Below are 22,154 nucleotides of genomic sequence, written 5' to 3'. Positions count from 1 at the left end.
CACTCCACCTGGTCCCGAAAGCCTCCGGCGGCTGGCACCTCTGTGGAGACTATCGACGGCTCAATGAGGCGACAGTTCCTGACCATTACTCCATCCCTCACATCCAGGACTTTACAGCCAACCTGCATGGTGTGAGGGTTTTCTCCAAGGTTGACCTGGTGCGCGGGTATCACCAAATCCCAGTGCACCCTGAGGATATACCCAAGACGGCCATCATCACCCCCTTCAGCTTGTTCGAATTCCTTCGCATGCCGTTTGGGCTCAAGAACGCTGCTCAGACCTTCCAGCGCCTCATGGGCACAGTGGGCATGGACCTGGATTTCGTCTTCATTTACTTAGTCAACATCCTTGTTGCCAGCAGGGATCGGGTGCAACACAAGGCCCACCTGCGCACCCTCTTCTCCCGGCTGGCTGACTTCGGCCTCACCATCAACCCAGCCAAGTGCCAGTTTTGGAAAGAGTCCATGCAGTTCCTGGGCCATACCATCATGGCCAAGGGAGCCACGCCCACCACTATGAAGGTCACCACTATCAAGGAGTTCCCATGTCCAGACATTCAAGGGGCTGCAGGAGTTCCCGGGTATGGTCAACTTCTACAACCTATTCATCCTGGGAGCTCCGCGCATCATGCAGCCTCTATTAGACCTCATCGCAGCCAAGTACAAAATACTCACCTAGACCCCAGAGGCCTGCAGTGCATTCGAGGCCACCAAGGACATCCTCGCAAAGAATACCATGCTCACCCACCCACACACCGACTTGCATATGGTGCTCTCCATTGATGCCCCTGCCACAGTCATTGGCGCCGTCCTGGAGCAGCAGGTGAACAGACAATGGAAGCTGCTGGTATTCTTCAGCTGGCTTTTCCGCCCACCAGAGCGCAAATATAGCACTTTTGACCGTGAGTTACTGGGCATGTACCTGGTGGTGCACCATTTCCGCTATTTCTTGGAGGGAAGGACTTTTACCATCTTCACTGACCACAAACCCTTCACCCAGGCACTCACTATGGCGAAAGACCCCTGGTCGGCCCGCCAGCAGCATCTCCTCTCCTTCATGTCAGAGTTTACTACTGACATTCGGCACAAGGCAGGGAAGGACAACATGGTCACTGATGCACTCTTGCGACCATCCATCTGCGCGCTGATGCCCGGCCTCGACTTTGACCAGCTCGCCCAGGACCAAAAGTCTGACGAGGAGACACGAGCCTTCAGGATTGCCATCATGGGCCTGTGGTTCCGAGAAATTCCGACTCCGAGTGGCGGAAGCACCATCCTGGGCAATGTCTCCATGGGCACTCCACAGCCAGTGGTTCCCCAGCAGTGGTGCAGGCAAGTCTTCCATCACATCCATGACCTTTCGCACCCGTCCATCAGGTCCACGGTCTGGATGGTGGCAGAGCGGTTCATCTGGCATGGGCTGCGGAAGCAGATTGCGAGCTGGGCCAGAACATGCACCCATTGCCAAAGGTACACAGGCACACCAGGGTGCCCGTGCAATAGTTCGAGCACGTCCGGTAATGGTTCAGCCACATTCACGTGGACATAGTCGGGCCCTTACCCATTTCCCGGGGCAACCATTATCTGTTCACGGTGGTGGACTGCACCACTCGTTGGCCCAAGGTGATCCCGATGCTGGATGTCTCCATGGACTCCTACTCCCGAGCACTGTTGCATGGTTGGGTCGCCCGTTTTGGTGTTTCGAATCACCTCAACAGCGATCGAGGTGCCCAGTTCACCTCTGCGCTCTGGGCACAGCTCGCCAACAGGTTGAGGATCGAGCTACACTGTACCACAGCCTATCACCTGCAGGCCAATGGGCTGGTCAAGCGTCTGCACCACCACCTCAAGTTGGCACTTATGGCCTGCCTCACCAGTGCTGACTGGGTGGACAAACTGCCTTGGGTGCTCCTGGGCATCCGCTCCACGCCCAAGGAGGATCTGCAGGCATCATCGGCTGAGCTGGTCTACGGTGCACTGCTGGCACTTCCTGTTGAGTTCATCAACGCGCCTCACAACCCACAGCAGTCACTGCATGAGCTGCTTCTCCACCTCCAGGCCGCTTCAACTCCTTTGCACCCCCACCGCTGCCCAGACACAGCACACAGCCATTTCACATCCCCAGCGAGCTGCTTTCCGCAGAGTACGTTTTTATACAGCGGGGCCCGCTGGCGGCACCTCTGCGAGGGGCTGTACAAGGTTCTCCAGTGTTCAGGGTCTACGTCCACACTGGACATCAGCGGCAGGCGGGAACTCTACTGTGGACAGGCTGAAGCCAGCGCACCTCGACCCCACCGAACCAGTGATTGTGGCCCAGCCCAAGAAGTGATGCTGTCCAGCTAAAAAAGACATTGGCGCTGGTTCTGGGGGGTGCTGTGTGGCGGCACACCACTTGGCAGGCGAACCGGCCCCGCTTGTAACCCACGCGGCGGGGCAGCCAGCCAAATTAGCACCATTGGGGTTTTCCCCTTCTTCTCAGCACGGGGCTGAGGGATCACGTGACACCTGGGTGACGTCAGCACCCCCCAGCGTGGTTCTCAGCCAGGTCCAGGCTGGGAGTATAAGTCCAGCCCAGCAGCCTGCAATAAATCAATTCTGCTCACTGAGTTCAACCCGTCTGATTGTGTGTTCTTTCAGTAGCAGTGTAGCTGCCGCTACAAATGTCTGGTTGGGAAGATGAGGCACTGTTCCTCAAGTTTCTACTAAATTTCCTGAGCAGCGTTTGTGCCTAAGATCAGAGGGGACATAAGATAAGCTCTGTATCATGATTCTGGCTTCAATATCTGTGTCCAAAGATCTGTCACCGATCAGTATTAATGGCCATTTCCTTTTATAAATTCAGATGATGATTCTTCATCTTTGTACTTTTACCTGTTCTGTTAACATACACTTTAACCTTACATTATACTCTTCTCCAGCAATTTCTCCAATCACAGATCTTTTCTCCTCCCTCCACTTTCCAACTTTCTCATCTTTAATTTTTCCCACTTCTATTCAAGATTATTTACCTCAATCAGCAAATTTGTTCTTCTCTCCATGGATGTTGCCTGACCTGTAAAGTAGTTCTACTATTTTCTGCTTTATTTCAGGTTTCCAATATTTGCAGTATTTTTCTTTTGTACTTAAATGGTGTGAAATTGTGAAATTAAAATTAAATAAATTTATCTTGCAGCTGTTCTTATAACTGATTCTTTGAATTTGACAGTTACATTTGTATAAAGTGCTTACCTAAAACAAAAGAAACAATAAAAAGTACATCAGTCAACAATAATTTGTTGACCCATAAAATTGAAATCAATTCCTATTGTCTGTTTAGTGCTCTGTTTCTGCATTATGTCAGGTACGTGAGTGGTGTGCCCTTTATGGTTAGTATCATAATTAGACTACTTTGATGTGGCAGATTCATCTTTCTGCAACTATGCACCACAAAGATAAATCCATAAATGTTATCTATGTAAATGGAAACATTTTTGATTCCACACTGACCTGTGTTTTAAAAAATACTCTACTGTCCATATCGGTAACAAAAATTGCTAAGGATTTTTTTTCTTGCAACATCAAAATTCATTCTGTAAATCTCATCAGCTCATTAACATTTCTGGAATGACAGATAGCTATTCAAAATATTAATTCCTGAAAAAGACTTCACTAATTGCTGAAACTTATTCATCATTGTTCACTTTTGCTTTGACATTTCAGACAAAACCATGAACAAATTTGTCCAAGTGAGTTGCCAACACACTGAGTGCCCAATTACAGTTATTGATTGGATGTCAATAAAGTTCTTCAGACGCATCAAGCTAGTGCAGTTCTTAACAAAACAAAATCCAGGACTCAAATTAATTTTTTTTAAAGTTATCAACAAAATTTCCTCCCAATATTCTAACTTGCTCCAAGTTTCGTTCAAGTTTGTTATCATGTGACAGTATGTATACAATCAGATTAAAGTGCTTTTCCAGTTCACACACGTACCATACACAATACACAGCACCTATATACATAAAATCATACAAAATAGGTATTTATACATATTTTGGAATAATTTACCTGGTTACAGGATACCATTTGTTCATCAATCTCCCAGCCTGCATGAAGAAGCTATTTCTCAGCCTGGCAGTCCTGATTTTGGTGCTCCTGTACCTCTTTCCAGATAGTTCTAGGTCAAAGATACTATATATGATTTACTCATTACTCCTGTGATGATGAAACTATATTGGCACCTAGTCCCAGCAATGCCTCGGCTTTAAAATTTTCCTTGTCTTCAGATTTCTCCCATGCACATGTCTTCCTTCTGAACAAGTGCCTCCAACCCACCAAGATGTATTTTGGCTTCATAGCAGTAGTGGTGTCACTAGAGGGGTGCAGGTAGAGTAATAACTCCCCCGAGCACATTTTTCAAAAGTGGGGCCTTTTCCCCTTCACAATCCTCCCCCCACCCACTTTGGTCCGATACTGCCCCCCCCCCCCCCAACCCACTGTGGTCCAACATGCCACTACACCCCTGCATTCAATCCTACTTTATTGGAACTGAAGTGGTGCTGGGACATCTCTGCAGCATTTACCCAATGATTTGGGAGACTTGCCACCGATTTGGATTACTCACCATCTAATATGCCACTTCAGCAAAGACTTCAGAGGGAAATCTGGAATGTAGCAGCATAAAACTCCGAACATTGAAAGTGTACCTTTATTCGAAGGGGAGTGCCAGTCAGAAAGTGCTCTGACCCCTCCTTAGTTTTTGAACACAGTTACTTGTTAATACCCCATTTCTGGTAGTAGCCGACGAAAAGCCCCACGAGTTTCTCCTCCAGTAGCCCACTATAGTTGGCCTAGATGATGTAGTCCTGTCCTGGCACCAGTTCAATTACCAGGTAGTCGTTATGAACTTTGAGCCATCCATGACATTTGGCCTGCTGTTCTTAAAGGTGTTGGCATCCTTTATGGTAAACTGAGAGCTGAGAAAGCCTATTATTTCTTGATGACCTGGGAGCCTCCCAGCACAGATTGGGAGCTGCTTGCACCCGTCCAGTGAGGTCTGTGGAGCATCTTCTGTTTGTCAAGCTGTCTCATTCCCAGCAGTTATCCATGAGTTATGGCCCCAGCTGACTTCTGGGCAAAAGCAACAAGATGAGTTTTTGGCCCAGGTTAATGTGACAGTAAGATGGAAGGAGGAGGCAGGCATCATCTTGCTTCATAGCCAGCAGTTCCATTACAACCCACACAAATTTTACATTTAAAATGTAACATAGTTAAATAACATGCTTTTATTATGTTTTGATTTTAATTACAAATAAAAAATATCTTTCTTAAGTTCCTTGTGTTTTAATGTTAAATACAAAATAAAAATGTATAATGAATTTTAAATTATTTGTGTGCTAGTTGCAAAACATCTGAATGCACACCTGCACATAGATTTTTTAAATTATTTTATGAATTTTAAACCACAGTAATAATTACATTTCATTCAATTCAAAAATTATTTCAAAAAATTATACATGTGGATATAACCCCACCTTCCCAACCAACCCTCCCACTTCCCCTCCCCCAACTCCTAAAAAAAACCACAAAAAAAAAGAAAAACCAGAAGATGCCAAGGGAATAAAAAAATTATACCATAAAATCTATATTGGAGGTTACCAAGGTGAGGTCTTCAGAGAGTCTATTAAACATGCAAACCCACATTTTGTAAATATGGGCACCATATTTTCCAAAACAAATGATATTTATCTCACAGACTATGAGTAATCTTCCCTAATGATATACAACTACGAAATTCTGCATGCCATCTTTCCATACCTAATTCTGTTTCTGACTTCCATGAGATTGCTATACATTTCCTAGAAACTGCTAAAGCACTTAACACAATTTCAATTGGATACATATTGAATTTTAATTTTGGTATTAGAACCTTAATATTACTCAATAAAAATAACATTGGATCCCGTGGGAATGTGACTCACATAATTTGTTCAAAAATATTATCTACCGCTTACCAAAAATGTCTAACTTTAGGGCACTATCAAGTTGAATACAAAAAAGTTCCTATCTCAGATCGACATCTAAAATATAAATCTGATATTGCAGGATTTAATCTATTTAACTTTTGTGGAGTCAAATATAACTGATGGCTATCATGTTGGTCACCATGCTGTTCTCCACTGGATCCATTACTAGAATTGATAAGTAATTTATCAGTGTATTTTGGAATGTCATAAGCTTGTAACATTAATTGTAAAATTTTATTTATTTTCTTTCAGCCAATAGTCTCACCTTTATCTAATAGTATCTTGAAAAATATACATGCCAATGCTTCTCAGTATTTCTTCTGTCATCTCAGATGCCTTGAAATTCACCCCAGTTCACAATGTTAAATGTGCCTTACAGGTGCATCATTACTTTGGAATTTATCTCTGAAATTCATTCCATTGAAGTCAAAGGTGTGAATTTAAGAAGTAGAGTACATTTGATACTTCATAATACCTTGCTCCTGAACAGGAATGAATTTGATTTTAAATCAGTTAAATGTCAAGCTCCAAAGAAATGCCATAAAATTGTTGGATAAAATGGTATGATGATATGATGGTTAAAAAAATTCCTAATATTACATTACACTATTTGAAGAGGAGTACATAAATACGATAAAGGAATTTAATCTGGAAAAAAATGTATAACAAATGGACATTGCATATCAAAGGACATTTGGATGATCAAACAAATTTAAGTAGGAGCAAGGGTAAATCAATTGACCAGTAAGTCCTTCTCTGCCATTCATCAAGCTGATCTTCTATCCCCACTACAATTTCCCTGAACTAACCCATATATCTCAATTCCTTTGATGTGCAGAAATTCATTGATTTTGCTTTTGAATTAATTCACTGAGAGAGTCTGCTCAGCTTTCCAAGGTGTAGAATTCCAAAGATTCACCACCCTCTGAGGAAAGAAATTTCTATTTCCTGTATAGAGCTTTTCTGAATCAAAGACCACTTGGTCCAGACTCCTCAGTCAGGGGAAACATCCTCCCTGCAACCAACCTGCCAGGCCTTGAAATAATTTGGTAAATTCTGATCAAGTCATCTTTCATTCTTCTAAATAGCAGCAATAAAGACATCGTCTTCTTCTTTGGCAGTCTGTCAGAATGGAGGTTAACTTACTTTCATTCTTTTGCAGGAGCCACAGATTTCTACAAATGGAGTGGGAGGTGGTTAATGTAGTAGATGGATGCGTATCTTCTCACCATTTATCCGGATCTCTGCATGTTCACAATCTATGGTTTGAGCTTCTCAATGCTTCTCCTCCACTTTGAAGTCATGGATCAGAGAGATAACTAATAGTGAATTGCAAGGAGATTTTGAACCATGACTTTTTTCTCTGTCGTACTATCTATCCAATGAGGTCACGTTCTGGCAAACCCATCAGAAGTAAAAAAAAAACGAAATTCAAAAAAGAATTCCACAGCTACCATTTTTTATAATTCAATTTTGAATACCTTTATTCCACACTGAAAAAAACCATTAACGCAAGAGAGAATGCTGTACAATATTCTCACACAATGCTGTCATTGCCCAGCATCGTGAGAGAGTAGCATACTGTACATCTCAAGCATGGGAACAGATCAGAATTCAAAATTGAAAGTATGGATTCGAATCATCATAACTTCAAATAATCATAAGTCAGACCATCATAAGTAGGGGAGCACCAGTAGTTCAGAAAATGAGTTCCACTGCCATGGAAAGTTTGTTGGAGGTACACATATTGTTTCAATATCTCAGCAATTGAAGTTCAAATATTCATTGCAATAGTAATAAGGCAATTGTGCTCATTGCTTTTTTATGATTCAGTGATACAGCAGCTATTTCAAAATTCTTTTATTGTCATATAATAAAAGAGAAAATGTAATATTGCACAAAATTCCCTTTAGTCTGCCGCAAGGCAAACAGTCACCAGCATCCCATGCTAGTAATTCCCCAGCATCCCATCTTCTATGCCCTGACCTATGAAGGCAAGCATGCCGTACGCCTTCTTCACCACCCTATTTTCTGCCTTACCACTTAAAAAAATCTACACACAATGAACATCTACTCATTAACATTGCGCAAAAAAAATGAACCAGTGTCCTTTGTAGGACTTACAAAAAGCCTGACCAAAGACCATGAGAATTACATCATGTAGCTTGTTTTAAAAAAAACTGCACATTATAGAAAGATGTAATTACACTGGAAAAAGTACTGAGGAAAATTTACCAGAATGGGATAGAATGCTTCAGTTATGAAGAGAGACTGCATAGGCTAGAATTTCCTTGGATTGAAGTAGGCTGAGGGGCTCTTGATAGAGGTATACAAGATTAAGAGGGCTGAATTAGTTTAGGTAGTAGAAAAAACATCCCCAATAGAGATGAAGAGGGCTTTGGTTTAGGATAAGGGGCAACAGGTTTATGGGGGTTTCTGAAGAACAACATTTACATCCAGAGTGTATTTGGAACAGATGATGGAGATAGGTAATCTGACAACATTTAAAAAGAATCTAAACAAGCACTTAAACTACCAACACAATGAAGGACCAAAGGCTGATTAATGGGATTTGTACAAATAAGAACTTGATGATCAGAATGATACACTGAGCCAAATGGCCTGTTTCTGAATTATCCTCAAACTTAAATAGTTGTTCATTAATTGAATCATTAAATCCATATTATTGCTAAATGTCAACATTTGGGGATAAAATCCTGCTTCTGGAGTGATCAGGATTTCAACCCAAGCTCAGTCCTGAAGCAGGGTTTTGACCTGAAATGTCAACTGTCTATTTTCCTTCTTGGATGTGGTATGACCTGCTGAAATCCCCCATCGGTTTGTTTTTGCTCAAGATTCCAGTTTCTGCAGTCTCTTGAATTGCAAAATGTACCTTTATATTGATCATCAGAAGCTTGTCCTTCAAGGTCGAGCTAATCACGATTGCCCTCTCTGAACATTTTCCATCCGTACTAGAGGAAAGAATAGCCTTTAGTATCCTGGTTGCGGGCAGTGATGGGAAATGGCAGAGAATTATTTGGGTAGTATAGAGAAGCTAATGTGACACATAAACAAAAAGCACCATGGTATACATTAAACTAAATGTGGTTTGTAATATGTTTCACTAAATGTCACAATTAAAATATTGAGTGCATTGTGATGCACCATTAGGAGACTATTGTAGAGAAACCAATAGGCTTTAATTCACTTGCGAACATAGTATATCCCTACTGTTTGATTGTCCTGCACTGAGATGCAGGGGGTGTGGAACAGTCACCTTTATACAGGAGCCTGTAGGGAGGGACCACAGATACAATTGGCCAATAGAAATGCTTGACCAGATAATTATACATTACAGCGGTTTCCCACTCACTGAAATTGTTTTGCTCAAAAACATGGAATATTCAACAGTTAAGCACAGCATAGGCTCTTTGGCCTATAATGTTGTGCCCACCTATGTAAACCTACTCCAATCTAATGTTTCCCTTCCACACAGACCATAAAACTACATTTATTTCACATTCATGAACCTAAGAGCCTTTTAAATATCCCTATTTAAGAGCTTCCACTATAACCACTGACAATGCCTTCCACGCACCCACCTTTTGCTGTGTGAAAAAAACCTTCGTGTGCCAATTCCTCTAAGCTTTCTTCTACTAACCTTGAATTGATGTCCTCTGCCTTTGGCTATTTCTGCTCTGTGAAAAAGATTCTGCCTGTCCATCCTATCCTTGCCTCTCATAATATTATACACCTCTATTTTTGTCACTCTGTTACTCCAAAGAGAAAACCTCTAGCTTGCTCAACCTTGATTCATAACAGATGTTCTCCAAAACCAGGCAACATCCTGAAAAATCTCCTCTGCAACCTCTCTAAAGTTTACATCCTACTGAAAATGAAGTGACCAGAACAAAACACAATAATCCAAGTGTGGTCTAACTAGAGTTTCATACAGCTGCAGCATTACCTTGAGGACCTTCTTAACCTCCTAATGAGGACCAGCATGCCATACATCTTCTTAACCTCCCTATGAAGACCTTCTTAACCTCCTAATGAGGACCAGCAAACCATACGTCTTCTTAACCTCCCTATGAGGACCTTCCTAACGTCCTAATGAGGACCAGCATACCATATACCTTCTTAACCTCCCTATGAGGACCTTCTTAACCTCCTAATGAGGACCAGCATACCATACACCTTCTTAAACTCCCTATGAGAACCTTCTTAATCTCCTAATGAGGACCAGCATACCATACACCTTTTTAACCTCCCTATCAAAATGCATGGCAACCTTGAGGAATCGATGGAGTTGAACCCCACACTGCTAAAAATCCCACCATTAACCATGTACTCAGCATTCAAGTTCAAATTAAATATACATTGGCTCTTATGTAATTATTAAGGAATAATTCAATACAACAGAGATACAATTTCCTTTTCACAGTCAGATAATTTCTATACATCATTAAACTTGTGAATAGATCCTGTATACAATTTTGATGTTCAAGAATGATAGGTTGAGAGTGACACTTACGAAATTAGGTAAAAAAGGCTCCATTACAAAACACTCACCATGGGAAAATATTAACACAAAGCTCAAGAGATTTAGGCAGGTGCCATGAGCTAAAAAAGACCATTTTAAATTTAATTCAAAGTAGTTGTAAGAATTTTTGACATAAACAAACATAATTAAATAAATTTAATACATTTATTAGATAGGTGATCTGTAAATATTCAGTATTTTTGAGTTCTATATACTAACCAAAAGATTTATTTTTAATTATTAATTTCAGAGAGTGTGGCAAATTTTAACTTGTGAAAGATGTCGAAAGGGTGATTGTGGATTAATAGAGTACTTGAGTGTTTTACATTTCACAGATTGTATTTCCATTGAAGCCAATTGAATATGGCATATGAATTTCTAGGATTTGTAGTTAATTCATGTATATTTATTCGACCTAAGAAAATCTTTCAATGTCAAACTTATGGAAAAAAGTATTCAAATGTAAATCAAAATATTAAAGCCAATAATAAAAATTAACATCTCTTTTACTTTCAAATTAAAAACTTCATAGTAACCGAAAAGCTTTCCTTACCAACTTACCCACATGCAAATATGCATTTCTAAAGATTTCCTCATTAGTGCATTTGTAGAACTCTTTTTTATTTAGTAGCTTTTCCAGCTGCAATTTGAATTCCTCAAACATTTGTTGCTATGGTAAAATTCAATGGCAAGTTTAATAAAACCTAACAGTGAGATGTAAACTTTCTTTTTATAAATGTAATTATAATTTGTAAATTTTTTTTACCTATATAATTCATTTTTTTTGTTTCAAATACCACATACTATTCAGTTCCTCCAAAAACACAAACATCTACAAGGTTCTTTATTTGCATAAAATAAGTTTATATTGCGATCAAAAAGAAATCACTTTTTTGCTTAAAAGCCAGCCTGTCTATTGTTCAATTATGGCTGCCTAAAGACTAAAATTGAAATATAAATTCCCCCCGAAAAAAACATTTTATAATTATTCACCTATTTATTGGAGTCTGAGGTTAGTCAATCTACTCAGTTCAAATATGAACAAAATAAATTGAGAAAGACTTATTGATACAAGTTTATAGTGAAACTTCCTCAATTCGTTAAAATTATTGGGTTATCCAAAGGTGATCTCCCTATTTTATTGGAAACAACTTTTTTCTGATAGTTCTAAAGAATGTCAATAAAGCCAAATATATTCCAAATTGTCAGTTAACAAATTTGCTTATGTTTGAACTCCAATATAGCCTTTCTCCACCAACATCCAAAGATGAGCCCAGAAAGGCAAGATAGGCTATTATTGATGATCAAATGAGAAAATTTTCTTTATTCATTTCCCTGGAATGCTACAGATGATGAGATATCAGAAAATGTGCATTGCAATCCCCAAAATTAAACCAATAAGGTTAAAATTACCTGTAAATGACTTCTATGACAACATTTGACAAACCCCCGTTCTCCAGACAATTTTAGCTTTATGGAAGCATTCTCTCCTCCATATTCCTCTCCCAATCAGACAATCTGCAAATATAGATATCATAATTTCATCAATGTTATGGTATAAAAACGCTTCAACTCTCTAATGCATTTCATTGCAAGCTTTGAAATGGTTGCAGAAGGCACATTACCACCTTCTCAATGGCAATCACACAACCCCAAAGCCCCAAGAATACATTTTGTATTAACTTCATTGCTTCAGGATGACCAAAGTACTTTGCCACCGTTGAAAGTATATTTGAAGCATGGAGCTGTAATATCTGAAACTTGACAACCCATTTGCCCAGTATTCAAGTTCGCACAAACACCGATTAAATAACTGACTACATCATTTATTTAATATGTTAGTTAAGGGTTAAACAAATTGAGACAGTGAGATAATGCAAAATGAACTTTCCTGGAAATTGCCAATACTTCCATAAAGTTTTTTTTAAAATAACCAGATTACATTAGCATCACCTTCCACTGGGAGAAGGGTAGATTTTACAGACAGATAATGGACGGAAACTCTTGGAAAGGTCACTCGACTTTTGCCCATTAACAGTCCCCATGCGCATTACCTATGCACCTTGCTCTCTGCTGAAAAATGTAGTGTTATAAAATCTATCGTGTTATGTGTAGTATAAGCTCCTTCACACCAATGTCAATTAAACAATCGAAATATTTTTAAAATCTGGTTGTATTGCTGTCATTAGCTTAGGTTCAGGAGAAATGAAATCTGAAATCTGAATTCTAATCATGTTTAGACCAAAAGGACACCCACAGTTTCAAATATTTTCTACTCCAGAGAATAATGATTCCATTTTAAGAACTGTTATGTTTAACCATTGTGATAACATTGCATAATATAATTTTAATTAAGTAAATCAAATTAATTTATTGACAGTCTGCTGGTTACTATAAAGAAGGAAAAGTCAATGTTGAGTGCAAATTTGACCACCTTTATACTTGCATTAAGTTTTAAATTCATTTTAACAACCAGAGGGAAATGTACTGCTTGAAGATTTTCTGTAAACATTCAATGCATTAAAAAAAACTACCTTAAATTCAATAAATTCTTTATTCTTTTGTTGTTAATGAACATGGTTTAAATGTGATTGATTTAATGATTTCTTCATACCAACATGTTTTGCAGATAGAAATCTGAATGTGCGGGTAAAGGCTGAATATATTTGATCCCTTAAGATGCCACAACTACTGCACTATAGTATTCTGCGAAGCATATCACCTTACATCTGTGACATTCTACAGGTACAGATGAAGTTTATCATTTCTATTATACCATGAATTCATTTATATTTTGACCATCAGGAAGCAAGCAAGTACACTTTCAAGTCATTGTATAGCAGAAAGTACCAAAGAATCAGATTTTAAAATTGCTCCAAAATGAATAGGGATTAATTTTTAGATAACATTAATTCTTCAGAGACTCCACTATTCTCTAACTAATTTTTGTAAAATACTTGAAGACCAATAAAACGGATGTAACCTAAATTACTAATTTCAAATTGCAACTATTTGATCTGTGGATGATTCAGAATACTGATTATAATGTAAATGATGTTTTCCTGGTTTTATTTCTCAATAATAACCACTAAGGTTTTGCAATGATAATAACTTGCCAATTTTTTTGGTTCGAAAGAAATTATATTTTATACTCCTACTTTGCCATATAGTACCCTCCATAATGTTTGGGACAGACACTTTTTTTCATTTATTTGCCTCTGTGCTCCACTGTTTTAAATTTGTAATCAAACAATTCACATGTGATTAAAGTGCACCTTCCAGATTTTATTCAAGGTTATTTGTCACAATGAATAATAGCCTAAGGTCAGTGTTCTTGTTTGTGCTCCAGGTGATCGAATGGAGAGTGGAAGGTCAGCAAGATGACATAAGCGGATGAATTGAAGGGAATCCAGGTCCTACCTGAGTTAAAAGTAGATTCACTCAATAATCAATCTCTCAGACCACTTCATCATGGTAATATCAGAGTCACCAGGTGATAGTTGTTGAGGAAGGTCACTGGGCTCTTCTTGGGCACCAGAATCATGGATGTCCTTTTCAACCAGGTGCCAACCTCCGACCATTGTAGCGAGAGATTGAAGATGTCTGCAAAAATTCCAACCAGTTGGTTCACAATGGTTTTAAGGGTAGGGCCAGGCACACCATCTGAGCTGGATGCTTTATGAGGATTCACCCTCCTGAAGGCTCTGTTCACATCAGCTTCAGAAACTGCAAATAAAGATTTTCTGGGGGCTATGGGAGCTCACGAGATTCTTCATTCTTTTCTCTTTCGAAGTGAGTATAGAAGGCATTGAGCTTTTCTGTGAACCGAGTTACTTATTCCACAAAAATATATTAATTCAAGAATCATACAGCCAGAGTACCTTAAAAGTGGGTTTTGCTCTTCTAATTTTTCATGAGATGTATTTTCTGATAGCAGCTATTTGTTCTCTATATTGCAAGTGCACCAAGGTATATCATCAATCCTGATAACCAGTGGTCAACGAGGGGCATTCACTCATTTGAAAAGTTTTTTGCCAACAGAATTTTAAAACAAACATTTTAAAAAACTGTGAAGATGGCTTCTCGCCTTTTGAGTGCCTTCTCTGTGGTTTTCACACATTCCCATCCCAGTCAATTTTCATTTGTGATAAAAGTTGTAAATTTTGCTCTAGACTGTCATTATTACCAGGATGAAATTACATTAATTTCTGACCACTCTCAGCTGTAAAAAATCTTCCAATTATTAGAGGTGGGAACTCATATTTTCACATTTCTAATAAAATTTTAATTTAACTAGGTAATAATAATTATTGGAAAATAATTGAATTGTTATCAAATACAAAATACTTTCCTGCAGAAATGAAGTCAAATCCAAACAATGGCTGAAAGACCTCAAGAAGTAACCACCCATTTAAAAAAAATATTTAACAAGTGTTACTTTAAAAAAGATTTATGGTTTGCTTCCATGGATACACCTCCTCTAACTCCAGCATCATCACGTGTCAAAGTGATCTGCTTCTCCTAATCCCAAGTACCAGTAAGAATTTCAGCAACAAACCCTAATAATTTTAGGGGTGCAGCCTGTAAACCTAATCAGTCCTTAAGGGCAATTTTAGGGGTGCAGCCTGTAAACCTAATCAGTCCTTAAGGGCAATTTTAGGGGTGCAGCCTGTAAACCTAATCAGTCCTTAAGGGCAATTTTAGGGGTGCAGCCTGTAAACCTAATCAGTCCTTAAGGGCAATTTTAGGGGTGCAGCCTGTAAACCTAATCAGTCCTTAAGGGCAATTTTAGGGGTGCAGCCTGTAAACCTAATCAGTCCTTAAGGGCAATTTTAGGGGTGCAGCCTGTAAACCTAATCAGTCCTTAAGGGCAATTTTAGGGGTGCAGCCTGTAAACCTAATCAGTCCTTAAGGGCAATTTTAGGGGTGCAGCCTGTAAACCTAATCAGTCCTTAAGGGCAATTTTAGGGGTGCAGCCTGTAAACCTAATCAGTCCTTAAGGGCAATTTTAGGGGTGCAGCCTGTAAACCTAATCAGTCCTTAAGGGCAATTTTAGGGGTGCAGCCTGTAAACCTAATCAGTCCTTAAGGGCAATTTTAGGGGTGCAGCCTGTAAACCTAATCAGTCCTTAAGGGCAATTTTAGGGGTGCAGCCTGTAAACCTAATCAGTCCTTAAGGGCAATTTTAGGGGTGCAGCCTGTAAACCTAATCAGTCCTTAAGGGCAATTTTAGGGGTGCAGCCTGTAAACCTAATCAGTCCTTAAGGGCAATTTTAGGGGTGCAGCCTGTAAACCTAATCAGTCCTTAAGGGCAATTTTAGGGGTGCAGCCTGTAAACCTAATCAGTCCTTAAGGGCAATTTTAGGGGTGCAGCCTGTAAACCTAATCAGTCCTTAAGGGCAATTTTAGGGGTGCAGCCTGTAAACCTAATCAGTCCTTAAGGGCAATTTTAGGGGTGCAGCCTGTAAACCTAATCAGTCCTTAAGGGCAATTTTAGGGGTGCAGCCTGTAAATCTAATCAGTCCTTAAGGACAATTTTAGGGGTGCAGCCTGTAAACCTAATCAGTTCTTAAGGGCAATTTTAGGGGTGCAGCCTGTAAACCTAATCAGTCCTTAAGGGCAATTTTAGGGGTGCAGCCTGTAAACCTAATCAGTCCTTAAGGGCAATTTTAGGGGTGCAGCCTGTAAACCTAAATAGTCCTTAAGGGCAATTTTAGGGGTGCAGCCTGTAAACCTAATCAGTCCTTAAGGGCAATTTTAGGGGTGCAGCCTGTAAACCTAATCAGTCCTTAAGGGCAATTTTAGGGGTGCAGCCTGTAAACCTAATCAGTCCTTAAGGGCAATTTTAGGGGTGCAGCCTGTAAATCTAATCAGTCCTTAAGGACAATTTTAGGGGTGCAGCCTGTAAACCTAATCAGTTCTTAAGGGCAATTTTAGGGGTGCAGCCTGTAAACCTAATCAGTCCTTAAGGGCAATTTTAGGGGTGCAGCCTGTAAACCTAATCAGTCCTTAAGGGCAATTTTAGGGGTGCAGCCTGTAAACCTAAACAGTCCTTAAGGGCAATTTTAGGGGTGCAGCCTGTAAACCTAAACAGTCCTTAAGGGCAATTGCATAAAATAGATTTTACAGGTTTGCCAGAAAGGTTTCGTCTGGGTGATGATTTTCAATATGGCTACAAAATGTGGATGAAATAGAGAAAGGTTTTCTTATTCAGGACATCATTACAACCTGAGAAAAATTACCAGTCGTTGGGCTGCATTGAGCAGTAAGTGCTATGACTAGAGATGTTCTCAGGAATTTATACTTGAGCTCCATATTCACAATAAATCAAACATTTAGCTGAAAGTAAGAAATATCATAAGTCCAATTTTGCTGAAGGCAATAAAGAGATGCATTGTAAGTGGAAAAACTATAAAGTGGCTTTAAGAGGAAATGAACAGGTGGAGGGAGTGAATGAGTGAGAACATGACAATTGGGAATATAATGAAGGAATATGTGAGGTGATTCATTTTGCATCATAGAATACAACTAATGGTTAAAAAAAAATTGGGTATTATGAATATTCAAAAGGGGATGTAGATGTGCTTCTACATAAAGTCACACAAGGCCAACATGCAGTTTTAGTAAGTGATCAGGACAAATGGAATGTTTGCTTTAATTTTGTGAGGATTTAAATAACATAGTAGCAAAGTCTAATTGCAACTGCATATGGCCTTGGTGAGAGTCCACATGTGGAACACTGCATACATTTTTGGTGTCCTTACAAAAGGCAAAATATACTTAACATAGACAAAGTGCAGTGAACACTCATATAACTGGTTACAATGGTGTTTTTTTAGTATGAGCTAGACACTACAACAGTTTTTGTTAAAGGTTAAAAGGATGCAAGGAGATCTCATCAAAACTTAAAAAGATTCTTGAAGAAATAATGCTCTCCTGACTGAGGAACCTATGGTTTTAAGATAAGTTGTAAGCAGTTTAGGTCTGAGATGAAAGAAATTTCTTCACTTAGAGAGTGGTGAACTTTTGGAATTTTCTACCACAGAGAAAGTTTGATAGATTTCTGGGACTTAACGGAATCAAGGATTATGGGGTTAGAGCTGGAAAATAGTGCAGTGGTACAAGACCAGCCAAGATCTGAATGCTTTGGAAAAGATTCAGAAGATATTTTCCTGAACTGGAGTATGTTATATTATAGGTTGAATTGATATGGATTCTTTTCTGTTGAGCATCAGAGGCTGCAGGACGACCAGATGGAAGTATATGAAATTATGTGAGGCATAATTTTTTCCAGGATGGAAAGATCAAATATGAGAGAGCATTGGTTTAAAGTGAAGGGAGGGGGAAATGTATAGGGTATTTTCAAGGCAAGTTTTTGTTTTTACACAGAGCGCAGAGTGGTAGGTGCCTGAATCACACTGCCATAGGAAGTAGCAGAGATAAAGATGAGACCAAATTTTAAGTCATTGAGACAGACACATGAACCGACAGGGAATAGAGAGACAAGGTCTAAGTGCAGGCACATTGTATTAATTTAGATTGACATCATGGTCAGTGGGTCAAAGGGTCTGTTCCGATGCAGTACTGTTCTTCATTTTATATTCTAATGGAGGAGAGGTATGTGGCCTCATCTGTTCCAATATTTTATGTTCCTAACAAGGAATATGTTGCAATATCTACTGTACATTGTACATCATCAAATAGTAAGAGAAGCTTCAAGCAATGGGACAACTTGTTCCACTTTGCACTAAAGTTATTTTTATACGCAAAATCACATTGATGCTTACACTGTATCTATATAAGTAAGAATATTCTCAATGTTGTTCAGCCACTGCATACTTCAATTTTGTACTATTCCTTCATGAACAAATAATTCCTACATTTAAATAGCACATCAGCTGCAATGAAGTATAATCGAAGAATATGATTTTTATTATAAAACACAAAATTCAATCACAAGCAATTATAGATTCTAAAAACATGTTTTCACACAGTTGCATTACTAATTAATCAATTTTGTCCAAAAGAATGCTTTGCATTAGTGTAATGTCACATTAACTTTAAAAATTGTAAAGTTAATTAAGTAAATTTTAATACAGGGTGAATATTCTCATGTATCTATCTAATTAATAATATTCTTCTTAGATCACATTAAACATTTCCTGCTACTGCTCACAAATTAATCGATTAAACTGAAATGCACTCTAAGTTGGTAAAAACACAAAATGCTGGAGGATTTTTAAAATTTTTTTGACATACAACACAGTAACAGGACATTTCAGCCCATGAGTCCGCGCCGCCCAATTTACATCTAATTAACCGACCTCCAGTACATTTTGAACAGTGGAAGAAAACTGGAGCCCCCAGGGAAAACCCACACAGACATGGGAAGAACATGCAAACTCCTTACACACAATGCAAATTTGAACCTCAGATCACTGGCACGTGAAAGGTGTTCTGCTAACCACTATGCCAACCGTGCCATCTCTATATAATTAACGTTTCATGTCTTAATGCTGCGAAAGACCTGCTAAGTTCCTCCACCATTTTTTGTTTTTTCTACAGTCATGGCATTTGCAGACATTTGTGTTTCACTGAACTCCAATAATAATTTTTGTTTAGATCCATCTCATGGAAGTTCCAAGCAAACAGTATCTTAATTAACTTCTTAAATTCATCACCCTTTAAATCCACTTCAATTTTGATTCTCTAGTTGCAATAAAATTTAGATTATCGAGGACTATTTCCACATGCCCTGGAATTTACAGTTTTACAATGACAAACATTTTTTTCTGTCAATAAGGTAGAAAGAGTAACATCTGTTATTGTTGTTAGCATTTTAATGAGAAAGAAAATTACAATTAGACTTCAGGAGCCAAATTGCAGAAGATTCTAAAATGTAATCCTGAGGCCACAATTAACAGTTAAAACTAGATCATCATCTCATTACATCAAGAGTTCCAAATGTGACTGCAGAAATTATCATTTTTTAAATAATTCCATCCATTATTTTTAGGATATCAGAGAATTGTGGAACATTGCAGAAAGCCTTTCTTCCCATTTAGCACGTGTTACCTCTGAAAATCTAGCCAAATAGTCTCCATCTTCTCCACTTTCTCCTTATTTCAACATCAAGTAAACACCCCTTTTGAATGTAACTTGAGAATCCGCTTCTTATGTCATTCTAAATCACAAGTCTGATTTCTTTTTCATCCTTGTATGTACATCATCTAAAGCACACATGTCAAACTCAGGCCCACGGGCCAAATTTGGCCCGTGATATAATTATATTTGGCCCACAAGATCATATCAAATATGTATTAGAGCTGGCCCGCTGGCCGCCGTGCCAGTATAGCGCATGCACAGCTAATACTACAAATCCCAGAATGCTTTGCAAATGCATTGGCGCCGGCCCGTCAGCCCGCTAATCGCCCCCACCTCTTCTCTTTACTTTCATTAGCATCTGTGACCTGTCGCCCAACTCACATGTAATAAACCCCTTACGAAAAATGGCCAAACGAAAGACAGAAAACAGGACCTTTCAAGACAGGTGGGAGGCAAACTCTGACCCCAGAGTTTGATGAACTTGCATCTAAGAAGAGATGCCAAGTATCTGGTTTAGACCCAGGTGCATCAGAGTAAATCACAGTGTAGCAAGCTAAGCTTGGATTAATATTTTCTTTGGTTAACTTTGGATTGTTCATAGTTGAAAGATTGGATTCTCATTGAAGCAAGTTGTTATTTTTTTGACTTGTTGGCTTGTGAAAATAAATACATTTAAAAGGAGCTTAAAGGCTATAGAGAAATATTATTTATTGAATATTTTATTTCTCATTTGTTAATGCTTCTTCTGGAAAGAGTTTAACCAAAACTATTATTAAACATTTATTTTAATAAGAAAAAGTTTAACATTACATATGTTGAAAGAAGAGAAAACATGCAGATGTTGTTGAAAATTTTCAATAAATATTTAGTTTGGCCCACGACTTAGTCCAAGTTTTTAATTTTGGCCCTCTGTGAATTTGAGTTTGACACCCCTGATCTAAAGCATCATCATTTATTTGAATCATCTTAAAATTATTTAATTTGTGTTATCTTTATTCTTTCTTCATTCCAAAATGTGACACTCCATAGAAATGTCTGAAAACATAACTGATTATCTTTGAAGTATAGTAATGACTCTTAAGAAGGAAGAAGTAATGTTGGAAATGCAGGTTCAGGGAATGTTAACGGATAGAGAAAAATAAAGTGAATTAATATTATAGATGTCTGAAATGAACTAATGGAATTATTCAATGTCATATGTTCTAAGAAATAGTGAAAAAAAAACTTGTTTTGTGTGCCATATATGTACAATAGACTGTGTAACAAAAAAATACATAGTATATTGTTACAGAAAAAGCATTCTGATGAAACAGTGCTAAAGCATCATGGTTTTACTCATAAGAGGTGCATTCAGTAGTCTGATAACAGCAGAGAAGAAACTTGAATCCGGTGGAGTATGTTTTCAAACTCATGCATCCTCTGCCGAAAGGAGTGGGGGAGGGGGGCGGGGGAGAAGAAAGCGTGATAGGGGTATTGGGTATAGAACTCTTCATCTATTCTTCTGCATGGATACATAGCAGCCTTTTGATTTAATTGTTAAATTGTACAATTTCAGGTAATTTGAATTATTTGTTTGTATCAGGACTGGCTTGTTCCACTGAAGATTCCTGCAATTGCAATATTGGCTTAACCATTACCACCACATGATTTGTTGAGCATTTCCTACAGCTCTTAGGAATATCTTTTTGAATTTTATATTCCCTTAATTATATCTGTCCCATTAATCTATTAACTGGATGGCTTCATACATCTTAGTACGTGGCAACCTTGACCTCACCCTATTAAAGATACCATCTTTGTCTAATATATTTCTCCCTCATTCTTTTTGCTAATTTAAACTAATTTGTATCTCTCTTTTCCAGGTCTGGCCAAGGTCTTTGACCAGAAATATAATTTTGTTTCACTTTCCCAAGATACTGCCTGATATAGTAAGTTTTCCAGCATTTTCTGTTTTTATTACAAACTAATCCTATCATTAAGCAAAGTCCCCAGTTCCTTGAGTAACAGAATCAAAATTGGGCTCAACATGAGGAAAATACCAGCTTTACTCCACCAGATGGACTTTGGAAAATGTGCTCAATGTTAGTTGCACTGCAAAAGAAGTAATTAAAACCATTCTTTAGTTGATTTCATTTTGTGATGACATAAAAGCATCAGATGACATCCTCTACAGGGTTATGTATATTCCACCTGAAATATGGGCTAATTTAACAATCTTCTCAAAACCATATGCTCCTTCCTCAAAGAAGCAGCAAGGGAAATTCAAAGCACACTGCATTGGTCTATCCAGACTTCACCATTTTTTAAATCAGGAATAATATTAGTTATCCAAAATCCACATATGTGCTATGAGGATCTTCAGAGAACAGACAGCAAAAAAGGCACCACAGATACACTAATCTATTTGTTGCAACCCTAAGACACTGGAGCTCAATTTTTGTCAAATACATTTGTATAATAACAGACATAAATACTTGTTTCAAACCAGGCAGTAGAGCAGGGG

At 38.6% G+C, this 22,154-nt stretch overlaps 1 long non-coding RNA gene across 1 annotated transcript in view; it reads right to left on the bottom strand.

Moving 5' to 3' along the window:
- The window catches only part of LOC138742856 (uncharacterized), a 221,330-nt gene extending 212,250 nt beyond the window's left edge, over positions 1-9,080 (bottom strand). The window contains exon 1 of the long non-coding RNA XR_011344456.1: positions 8,898-9,080. This is a non-coding gene — a long non-coding RNA (uncharacterized lncRNA). The remainder of the gene's footprint in view (positions 1-8,897) is intronic.
- Between the last annotated feature and the right edge of the window lie 13,074 nt (positions 9,081-22,154).

The sequence above is a fragment of the Narcine bancroftii genome, chromosome 9 (genome assembly GCF_036971445.1).
Source record: "Narcine bancroftii isolate sNarBan1 chromosome 9, sNarBan1.hap1, whole genome shotgun sequence".
Lineage (NCBI taxonomy): Eukaryota > Metazoa > Chordata > Chondrichthyes > Torpediniformes > Narcinidae > Narcine > Narcine bancroftii.
This window is presented reverse-complemented; position numbering and strand designations above follow the sequence as displayed.